Source organism: Perissodus microlepis, chromosome 19 (genome assembly GCF_051167445.1).
Source record: "Perissodus microlepis isolate ML-2025 ecotype Zambia chromosome 19, ASM5116744v1, whole genome shotgun sequence".
Taxonomy (NCBI): Eukaryota; Metazoa; Chordata; class Actinopteri; order Cichliformes; family Cichlidae; genus Perissodus; species Perissodus microlepis.
This window is the reverse complement of record NC_140479.1, coordinates 10,489,526-10,501,723: the sequence shown is the minus strand read 5'-3', so window position 1 is coordinate 10,501,723 and position 12,198 is coordinate 10,489,526.

Below are 12,198 nucleotides of genomic sequence, written 5' to 3'. Positions count from 1 at the left end.
AGGGCAGAGTGGCGTTCTTATGTCACGACACAAGTGAAATATGCATATGAATGTGTAGCTACATTTGTGAGCTGTTAAAAAACTAAAACAAAGCCAAAAAATTAATATAAAAGAGATTTGTTTCATTATGAGATTGTATGAGTAAGAACTGGGAGCTGGGGGGAATGCAAAGAAGTAACAGGAAAGACAATTTGGCTATAAGAGCAAGCAAAATTTGCATCTGTTCATGTTTCTGCATTATGAACGATGAGAAGGAGAAGAATGAAGCCCATGTAACCTGCATGATATAAGGTGAAGTCCATGATCCGGACATTTTCTGCCCTCTAAGGCAATCTTTCTTCACATAGAGTCCAAAAATAGAGTCATAATCATTAATAAACCATGTACCTGCTGTGCATCCCAGCTTTTTTCCAGTATTCCTGCAGGGGAAAGAGGTGGGGACAACATTCATGTGAACAGAACAGGATCTGCATAAGTCACTAGCATGTCAGCCAGTGCTCGCAGGCTCCCTACATTATTGAAAATGTTTTAATGGTCAGCTCGCATCAAATATTTACTCTCATCTTGTCATTTACTGTAAATCTCCCAGAGTTATTTCCGACTCCACATTTCCCCCCTTTCGACCTCCTCCTGCCATCCTTTTGCATTTCCCCCAACCTCAACTCTCTGTCTTGTGCTCACTTTCCCCGTTGACTGAGCAGCAGCGTCAATGACAGGCATTTAAGTGGTTGCCAGGACAACACCATGACGACAGTGATGGAATTCATTCGGCATGGGGATCACATGAATGGAGAAGTTTGAACCTGATGAACTTCATGTCTGCTGGCTTTGAATAGATGGGCAAAGTAGACCAGCAGTCTTTCAAACAAACACACACAGATCTCCATCATGAAACTTCCAAGCTGAGGTTGACTCACGGTCGCCTACTGAGTCACAGAGTCAGCATTTTAACTTTCAAACTTTCTGTGGCTTTTCACTGCAGGAAGGCTGCATCTTCATCTGGAATCACAGGAGGTTTCACACAACTTTTTTTTCTAGCAAAAAAAGTGTCTTTTTGGCAGAAGATTGTTTTTTGTGTTGGAGTCTTGCCGCATCTGTTAGCAATATTGTAAGCTGAGTGCTAATGATCCATTTTTCCTGCATAAGAAACTTTGTCTCCCATCTGTGCAGATAGCGGTGGTAGTATCATGGTTTGGGCCTGTTGTACTACATATGGGCCAAGATGGCTCAACATAAGTAAAGAGCTACAAATTTTGAATAGACCTGCAAATTCAAAAGGAAGGTATCAAAATACTTGTCTGTGAAATAAACAGTGGTTCACAAAGAGAGACAGCTGCACTCAGCACACGAGAAAAATAATGAGGTCTCTTCCTCGGGTGTAGTTTAACTCTGTTTTGTCAGATGCCTCCTTCTTATGCACAAAGTGTCCTTTGGTGTTGGTGTCATGACACAGCAGCTACAGCAGTAATGGCTTTGGAGAAATATCTGTCATGTTAAAGGACAGGATTGCCACCGGCATTTTGGAGATTCAACACCAACACCTACAGGTTTTGTAGATTTTCACATTTTCATTTTTCACTCTAGTCTTTATATTAACATATATTAATATAGGGAGTGGTTCCATATTGCAGTGGTTTGCTTGCTATGTAAAAGGTTGCTGGTTCAATACCAGCCAGAGATGCAGATCCGCCTTGGGGTAACCAAACTATCTAACTACTAGCTATGTTGCAGCTTCAAGATGCAGAGTCTAATGTCTGTCTTCACGACATGTCCATCTTTTATATTGTTCATGGTCAGTACAGAGACCAGGTGACACTTTCTGGATAAATAAGAAAACATGGCAGTAAAATGATGGCCTAGGAAAGAGAGCAGAGTGGGATAAAGATGTTTTAGAATATTCAAATCAAAGTGTTGACCTCAATCTAACACAAAAGGTCAGGAAGGATCCTAAACAAACAGTTTATGTGAGGAAACCAGCGAAGTTGTTCTGTACAGAGAAATTGGACTCATTACCTGCTGCTGAAAACATTTACGTGCATTAGGCAACTGGGTCTAATCCAATACATAACATTGCATCACTTCCCTGCATCATACACTTTTTCCCAGTTACCTAGTTCAGAGTCATGGTTTGGGTGGAGCCTATAAGTCATGGGATGCATGGCAGGGTACACTTATTAACCTTACCCTAACCATGCATGTCTTTGGACTGTGGGAGGAAGCTGGAGCACCTGGACAAAACATCCAAACTCCACAGCTGGATTTGAACCCAGGACCTTCTTGCTGTGAGGTAATAGTGCTAACCAGCCCATCGCACAACCATGCACCAGCATGCCATTTACACTTCATGTTTTTTTGTTGTTGTTTTTTTTACATTTTCCATTAATATAGGAAATTCCACTTGCAACTTTATGCAGTAGTACTCTAAAGTATTTGATGTTTACACCCCACCTTAAAGCAAAGTAACAAATCTGCTTGGCTGTGATCACAGTAACATGAACACGTGAGTCAAATATTTCTTTACATTATGATCAGCAGAACTCTTTACTTTGAATATAAATTGTGATTTAGGATTTTCTATGATGACGGTGTCAGGCTTAAATATGAAAGATATGATGAATGCTGGCAAAGAGAAACAGAATGGGACAGCTACGATGTTTTGTTCTTGTTGAACAAACAAATAAATAAAAAAATAAAAAAAAATAAAAGAAGAGGCAGAAAGCTGTGGATGATATCTACACTGCAGACACTCACCACTCATACTGCCACCCTCCCTACTCTCCTGCAGCGACAACAGATGAGGAATCATGGGAGGTTACAGTGGGCGGGAACTGTGATATGATATCATATCCATTATGGCCGCCACAGGCTCCAGCTGCCACCAGCTGTTGTACATTAAGCAAAGTGCAGCAGGCAGATTTGGCTGAGCCTGTTATGGGATAACTCAATAACATTACTGTGTTAGTGGCTGCCTTTAGCTCTTTATTTCATAATGCATTGTGGTTTTACCGCGCTGTCACAAACTTCTAAGCTGATTAACGCGCCCCGCGCTAAGTTTATGGCTCATTATGACTGGCTTCTGCGCATCAGTCAAGTCTTACCACACCTCTGAAAACAGTACTGACAGTATACTAAAGTAGGCATGGAAGTCCTGCATCTCATCAAGCAGGACCAAAAATCAAACCTGGTTTTTCCTGGCCTCTGGCTTTTCGGGACTCCGCTTTAATGCGTTCATGAAAGTAGGTTTAAGCGCCCCACAGCATGCCTGCAATTATCAGAGCTGCCACAAGTGCCACACAAGTGCGCCTCGGTAAATCGATGGAGTTTACAGAAGGTTTCCTGGGCTACAGTGAAAGAGGGTTTAAAAAGTCAGCAGTTTATAAAATGTGTGGCTTCTTCTAGAAACCGCTGGAAGAATCCTGAATGGAAAACTATGGGAAAATTATGTAATGCCAAACTGGTTGATGCATAACACAAAAGTCATTTCTACCCCCTCAAAAACCCAACAGGGAAGGATCTAGCCAAGCATGTTACTACTTAGTGTAACAGTGAACCTTACTTTGGGGCAAAGTTACTAAACATTTATTTTATTTATAAATTGACTGGTGACTCTATAAATGCATGTTTTATGTCCCGGGAACCCTTGAAATGCCGTTATGGCTGTCTCACCATTCTTTTAAATAAGGCCTTGGTTTTGTGTTTGGCCAGGGGCGTTACAAAAGTGGCTGCCAAGTGGTAAAACTGCCTATGAGGGTTGCTTTTTCTAGAAATGCCAACATCTTTCCATCCTCTACTGGTTTGTTCTTGGTCTGGGTTTGTGCTTGATGAGTGTGAGCAAGAAAGGGTGTGCAGTAAGTTACACGGGCTTCTGACAGTAATTATTTAGGATGGAGGTGGCAGCTGTGGGAGAGCTCGGGGCAGAAAAAGGTGATAGTTTGACCCTCTCCCCCCTCTGAGCTCTGCTGAAGCCATGTCAACAATAATGGAGATAAATTGGAAACAGCATCTTTTTCTCTGCATTTTGGCCTCCATCCATACAAAACAGACCTCCACCACCACCAAATACAAAGCCTCTCAGAAAGATTCACCACAGGGAATGCATTAAAAAACCCACTCTACACAAGGAAACCTTAACTTCTTGAAAATACTTACTTACATTCTGAACCATCACAGACATTGCTGTATCTGTCTGCATAGCAATCAAGCTGCCTTGCAAACTTTGTGTCCTCTCGAGCCCTCGCTTATTAAATCCAGCCAGGCTTATCTTAATGCATGCTAATATGCTGTCAGATTTTACTCTAAGAGCCCCACATGAAGATGAAACAAAATCAATCCCTCAAAGCCACAAAAATGACACAACATTACATATTTGATATTATTTTTGACTTATTCTGTCAAATTCTTATAGCTATACTAAATGTAGAGCTCCCTATATTCTCCAGTGAATGGGACTTGTTATTTGCTGTCGCAGTAGTCAAACACCAGCAGTAAATCAGCTGGGGAGGTGTGATTGGAATGCAGAAACTTGTGAGCAGTGTTAAAATAACACGAAAGGTAACATCTACAGGAATAAGGGCTAATAGTAGCAAAAACATCATAAAAATAATGCTATTGCAAGGGGCATCCCGGGAGCAGCGGCATATTTCCAGGACAAGCAATAGTAGAGCAAGCAGGATTGAGCCGAAGCAATCCATGCATCGAGTCTACTCCTCCTTATTAATATAGTCTTTTGAACATTTGAGTTAATTCTGCCTTTTATTTTATTTCTAAAATGTGCAGGATAAGTTCGTTTTAGTCAGTTTATGCTTGTATGTTATATAATTATAGATGTGTACCCAGCTTATGACAGAGACAGTTTGAAACTTTGACATAGACACACACTGAAGAAGAAATATGCTGTACTTCATTTGAATTCAAGTTTTTCAACTTCTTATTAGAATGAATCGAGGTTACAGTTTGTTTTTATCATCACCGGATATTCATTTATACCTTTTATTGATTGCAGTGACTTCTATCGGTTATTTGAGATGCTGTTTTTGTGTTAGTCGTCTTTTGGTATCAATAAGTATGCATGCATAGGCACATGTCCTCTGGAACCACAGCTGAGGAGATTTTCAGCCAACAAAAATCAGGGGCATCTGCTTACCTTATACACAAACAGAGTTAGTGTGCTTAAGATGTGATTTCACTACTGAAAGGACTGCATTTAGATGAGCGTGCTGCCTGGATAGAGCATGAATGAGGCAGGAGACATGGTGACTGCTCCTCTGTTGCGAGGAGCAGTCACTAAAAAAATGATCAGCACTAATGTCACGTGGAGCTGGCAGGTTAAACAACTTTTAATGTCCAATCACATGATGTCATCCTAACCAATGAGCCGTTTGTTGGTCAGACTCAGTTTACCAGGAGCTTTCTTCTCAGGTAAACATAGTGGCTAAGTTTATAAGATAGCCTGGTTCTCCTCACATACAGATACATTCCACCTGAATTATTGTTCAAGTCTACCTCTAGCTATCACTCACCTGGAGGCTTTTTTAGGTGCAGTTTATGTTTCATCACAAAAAATGCAAAAAATGTATGTTTCAGTTCAACTAGAACTAATTGCAGTTCCCTTTCAGTCGATTCACTCGGTACAACACATAAGTATGGGATATCACGCCCTCGCGTGTCCTGGCTGAAGAAACCTTTAATCACGCCTTTAAGGCAGATGACGTGTGATGACACGCGCACGGCCCCGCCTGCACATATAGCCGCTGTCATCACAGTCATCCCTCAGTTCTTACGCTCTTCACCTTGCTGAGAACACCTCTGCTGAGTTGGGCTAGCTAGCTGCTGCTAGTTAGCTCCGTTGTCTGCCGACTTGAACTTAGCTTAACTGCCCCTGTTGGTGTTAGCCTCCACCGCGCAGTTGGTGTGTAGGCTGCCCGCGGAGCGCTAATTTCAAGTTTTCCCGTGCAGCGTTTTGCTTTGTGTTTTGGAATGGACTCCAAACCGAAGCGAGCAAAGCAGAAATCTTCTGTTCGCCCCTGTCCTCAGGGATGCGGTTTCTCTTTGCACGACAGCGACCAGCACGATGCCTGCCCTGTCTGCCTGGGGATCGTCCATGCTAGGAGAGCGTTGACGGAGCCCGAAGCCTGTGCGTTTTGTCGCCAGCTCCGGCGCTCGACCCTGGAAAGACGGGTGACGTTTGTGGAAAAAGTGCTGGGACGCTCGGCTGTCGCACGGCATGACCCTCTCCTTTCCGAGTCTGGAGCCCCGGCTTCGTCCGAGTCTGAAGACGAGGATTTTCCGGTCGATGTCCCCGCAATTAGCTGGGCTGACCACATGGAATATGTTGACGGGTTAGCCGATGACGAGCCGGAACCATGCAGGAGCGCTGACGGGCTTCAGCCTGGGTTGAAGCCCGCCAGCGCTCCCCAGGGCGATGATGACGTGCTGGACATCGGCCTGGACATCCATGGTTTGTCGGAGGATGAGCAGGAGAGCTCATTGTCGGCCCAATGTACCGCTGCTGCTGCGCCGGTCGGCCACGATGACACCTCTCTTTTCTCCCTGTTTCGCCGTGCTGCTGAGAAGCTGCAGGTGGACTGGCCCTCTCCTCCGCCAGCTCAGAAGCCGTCGCGGTTCGCGGGGTTTTTCCTCCCACCGGAGCCCGCAACGGCCAAAAACTGCCTTCCCATGTTCCCAGACTTTCTCTGCGAGCTAACAGCATCATGGGACAAACCTCTGTCTACCCGCGTCACGGTGCCCGGCTATGGACAGTACATGGAATTGAACGGCGCCGAGGGGGCTGGCTTAGCTAACCCACCCCCTATGGAGCCGTCTCTGGCTGCTTATCTGGCCCCGTCCCATAACCATGGTGTCGGCGGCCCCGCAACTCTGCCGTCCAAGCACTGCAGATTCTCTGCTTCGCAGCTGGAGAAGATTTATAGAGCTCAGGCCGGCACTGCTCGTGCCATGAGCTCTGTCACCATGCTCCAGACGTACCAGGCAATGTGCCTGGCGGAGCTCGGATCGCTGGTTCCTGATGACAGCCCGCTGGCACCTCTTTTTAACGAGGTCAGAGTCGCCACAGATTACATCCTCCGTGCGTCTCGCTGTGCAGCGCTCTCCCTGGGCAGAGGGATGGCTTCGACAGTAGTGGCGCAGAGGCACCTGTGGCTGACCCTCTCTGATGTCCCGGATAGGGACAGAGCTGTATATCTGGACGCACCAGTGTCTGCGGCTGGGTTATTCGGACATTCACTTGAAGCCATTCAGGCTAGATTCGATCTGAGGAAGAAGCAGACGGAAGCTCTGCGCGACATCATCCCCAGACGTCAGCACAAGCCCAAGCCCGCAGCTAGCTCTCACAGGCCCGCCGCTCCTCTGCCGACTGGCAAGAGACCGGCGCCCACTGCTGAAGTGGGTGTTCCGCCAGCGAGAGCACATCCTCCGGCCCGAGCTCCACGCCAGTCGGCCTGGGGCAAAGGCCCACCCTCGGGCCCCCGGCGGGACCCGACGCCCAGGAGGAAGAAGCCTCAGCCCTCCTAGCTGTGGTTTCGAGTGGAGAGGGGGTCCAGCAGCAGGGAGACGCTGTTTTTACCCCTCTGTTGCCGCACAAGAGGTGCCGCTTAAGTTCTGTTCAGGTTGTCAGCCCCAGAAGGCGCTGCACTTTCCTAACACTGTCTCCCAAGCACAAAACCCCTGCACACAAAATGCCTCAGGTAACTCCCTGTTCAGGTGTGTTAAATGTTCAGGTGACCACATTGAGTGTTCCCGCTGTTTTTCCATTGTTGTGCCCCAGAAAAGGTGCCTCCAACAAAATGTATAAATGTACATGTTTCCATGTTACAATCAATAAAGAGTGTTGTTTATTAAACAATCACAAATGCTCAGCCTGCAGGCAGAATGAGCCAGGTCAGGCAGGTGATGCAGTCCCCTGCAGACACACTGGGGGGCGACAACGCCCCGCCGACGGTGCTGCAGGTCAGCCGGCTGGCTGCTCACTTCCCTCAGTGGCGCGCTTGCGCCCCCTCTCCGTGGGTGCTGCGAACCGTTGCCATGGGTTACCGGTTGCAGTTCCGGGTCAAGCCGCCCCGTTTCCAAAGAGTCGTAAACACGACTGTCAACACCGAGGCGGCCATGATACTCAGAGAGGAAATAAAGGCGCTATTGCAGAAAAGGGCAATACGAGTGGTCCACGCTTCGCAGACAGACAAAGGTTGGTACAGCCGTTATTTTGTTGTTCCGAAAAAAGGGGGAGGGCTTCGTCCCATCCTCGACCTGCGAGTCTTGAACACGTACCTACGAACGTACAGGTTCAAGATGCTAACACTCAGACAGCTCTTGAATGCGGTCGGCCCGGGAGATTGGTTTGCAACAATCGATCTAACAGATGCTTATTTTCATGTGGTTATACACCCGAAACACAGGCAATTTCTGAGGTTTGCATTCGAGGGCGTAGCCTACGAATACCTAGTGCTGCCGTTCGGGCTGTCGCTCGCTCCTCGCACCTTTACGAAATGTGCCGAGGCAGCGAGAGAGAGGAATCCGCATCTTAGCCTACCTAGACGACTGGGCTCTCGTAGCTTGCTCCAGAGAGCAGGCGGAGACACAGCTGTCGCTGGTTCTGTCACACATTCAGACACTGGGATTCTTTGTGAACTTTCAAAAGAGCTCGCTAATCCCGAGTCAGCAGATTACTTTTCTCGGTTTGGAAATATGCTCGCTTTCCAGCCGCACACGTTTGTCGGAGCACAGAGTGGCCGCGTTTCATCGCTGCCTTGCTCAGTTTCAGCTGGGACGCAGACTGCGTTTCCAGACGATATTAAGCTTGTTGGGCATGATGGCATCTATGATCGCCGTAGTGCCACTTGGACTGTTAAAAATGAGAGCGTTTCAACGCTGGACTCTCTCTCACCGTTTGTGTGCATCGCTTCACCTCCGAAGGAGGCTGACGGTAACCGCGTCTTGCATGCTAGCTCTCCGTCCTTGGAGGGAGCCCGGGCTGCTGCATCAGGGCTCTCGGATTGGGAGGGTGTTGTTTCGCAAGGTGGTGTCCACAGATGCTTCCCTAAGAGGGTGGGGAGCGCTGTGCGAGGGTGCATCAGTGAGAGGGATCTGGTCCGCAGCCCAGCGCCAGCTGCACATCAACCACTTAGAGCTGTTAGCAGTGTTCTTAGCTCTAAAGCATTTTCGTCCAGTCCTGGAGGGCCAGCATGTCTTAGTCAGGACGGACAATTCAACAGTGGTGTCTTACATAAACAGGCAGGGAGGAACACGCTCTCTTCCCCTGTTGAACCTGTCTCGCTCTCTGCTGTTATGGTGCAGTGTTCATTTTCTGTCTCTAAGAGCCACCCATGTCCCGGGCCACCTGAACCTGGGGCCGGACCTTCTCTCCAGGGGGGGTCCTCTGGTGAGAGAATGGAGGTTACACCCTTTAATAGTGGCTCAGATTTGGGACCTATTTGGCAAGGCGCAAATAGATCTTTTTGCTTCCAGGGTAAATACTCACTGCCCCCTGTTCTTCTCCATAATCGACCACGATGCACCCTTGGGCTTGGACGCGCTAGCGCACCAATGGCCAGACGTGCTCCTGTATGCATTTCCCCCAGTGGAAATGATATCTCCAGTTCTAGAGAGAGTGCGTCGGCATTCCCTCTCTCTGATTCCAGTGGCCCCTTGGTGGCCCACAAGGTCGTGGTATGCAGAGATAATCAGCCTGCTAGCAGCGAGTCCTTGGCAGCTTCCTCTCCGCAGGGATCTCCTCTCTCAGGCGGGAGGAGAAGTGTTTTATCCGCGCCCAGATCTGTGGCGCCTTCATGCTTACCTGCTGAGAGGTTAAACTTGATTGCTAAGGGTTTGCCACCTAGTGTGATAGCGACAATTCAGAGCGCTAGGGCCTCATCTACTAGAGGCTTGTACGCTTACAAATGGCGAGCCTTCGAGCAATGGTGCCAGGACCGCCACACTCTCCCATTTCAGTGCTCTATTGTGGATGTTTTGACATTCCTGCAGGAGCTGCTGGATAAGGGCCTTTCATTTTCGACAATTAAGGTTTATTTGGCAGCTATATCTGCTTGTCATATTGGCTTTGACGGGGTGACACTAGGTGCGCATCCCCTCGCCATACGTTTTCTGAAAGGAGTTCGCCGGCTGAGGCCCGTGCTTAAGTCCAGTGTCCCTGCTTGGGACTTGTCTTTGGTGCTGGAGGCCCTTTGTAGCCCCCCATTTGAACCCATTGAGTCTGTGGATATGAAATTTCTTTCATATAAGACTGCATTACTTCTCGCTTTGGCTTCGGCAAAGCGAGTGGGTGACCTTCATGCGCTCTCTGTGCATCCCTCCTGCACACAGTTCTCTTCTGATGGCCACAAGGTCGTATTGCGTCCAAATGCTGCCTATTTTCCCAAGATCATGCCTGCATCTTCTAGCTCAATGGAGTTTGAGTTGCTGAGTTTTTGCTCCCCTCCTTTTGCATCTGAGGAGCAGAGGAGGATGCATTCTCTTTGTCCAGTGCGTGTGCTACGCACCTACATTGAGCGCACTCAGAATGTGCGTTTATGTGACCAGCTGTTTGTCTGCTTCGCTAATCCAAATAGAGGTAGAGCTCTGTCGAAACAGAGGCTGTCCCACTGGATTATAGAAGCTATCTCACTGGCATACGGCACCAGTGGTCTTGCTTTGCCCCACGGGGTGAGAGCTCATTCCACCAGGGGGATGGCAACCTCATGGGCTCTTTTTAAAGGGGTGCCTGTAGCTGATATTTCTGCGGCAGCTAGTTGGGCATCACCGCACACTTTTGTGCGGTTTTATCGGTTGGACGTTACAGCCCCTTCGGTGGCTCATGCTGTCCTTTCTGCTGGGTCTACCACTCACTAAGGATGTGGTGGTCCGATTCCGGTTCGGTGGCTGCTCTGTGGGGCGTGTATATATGTCCCATACTTATGTGTTGTACCGAGTGAATCGACTGAAAGGGAACGAATAGTTATGTCTATAACTTCTGTTCCCTGAAGGAGAGGAACGAGGTACAACACAAGGTGGCCCCACTGAGCAGTTTGGCTCGGTGAAGAGCGGCTATCTAACTGAGGGATGACTGTGATGACAGCGGCTATATGTGCAGGCGGGGCCGTGCGCGTGTCATCACACGTCATCTGCCTTAAAGGCGTGATTAAAGGTTTCTTCAGCCAGGACACGCGAGGGCGTGATATCCCATACTTATGTGTTGTACCTCGTTCCTCTCCTTCAGGGAACAGAAGTTATAGACATAACTATTCGTTTTCATTCAGCATGTGTAGAGGGAGCCTGGAGTGATACAGGAGTAGTTTGTTGTGAGCTGTGCTGTTTTTGTTGCTTTCACTCTTCTGTGATCGTCTGCAGCGTCCTCATTGGTTTCAGCTGTCTTTGATTGTTTCCACCTGTGTCAGATTACCTTTTCCATCCGCGTGTGTCTGTCTCTCATTTCTCATGCTTCTCTCGCTCTGTGTTTGGATTTTTATTTTGTTTTACTTTTTCCCCCCCTTTTGCATTCATTTATAAAAATGTCACTATTCATTTAGTTCTTCCTGCCTGTGTGTTCAGCATTTAAGTCTCTTTTCCAGCACGCCTTAACCACAACCTATCCATTTCATTAACTGCTTTTCATTGTCATAATTGATGCAAAACTCTGATAAATAGACTCCCCCTCTTTCTATCCTAGTTGCTTCACTCTGCAAAGGATTCTAACACCCCCCCCCCCAAAAAAAAAACCAAACAAACTATACCACCTAATAAAATGATGCATATTTACCTCTCAGTTAGAATTTGTGCATCTATGTGGCTGCCATACTTTTACAAAGCAGACATGCAAGTTCATGCATGCTTGAGGTCTTTCTGAGTTAAAATGAAATTTTTCTCACACTGTTTCCTGTTTCCTTTGCACTCCCCTCGCCAAACAGTTCTTGATCCCCCACTGTGCCACCCCATTTAGAAAATCCTTAAAACATCCCTGCTGAAAATTTGAAAGCAGGGCTTCATCTCACAGGACTTGGATGCTGGTTGTTACTCATTATTGCCATCTACTCAGAAGAACAGCTCCTTCTGTTAACTCTCACCACCTCCCTCCACTCTGTATCAGACAGCCTTTACTTGTCCTTTGCTGCCAGCTGTTACATGATGCCTGTCTTTGCTTTAAGATCACAAAAGCTTCTTCAGGTGCCTAAAAATTTCACCCTTGGATGT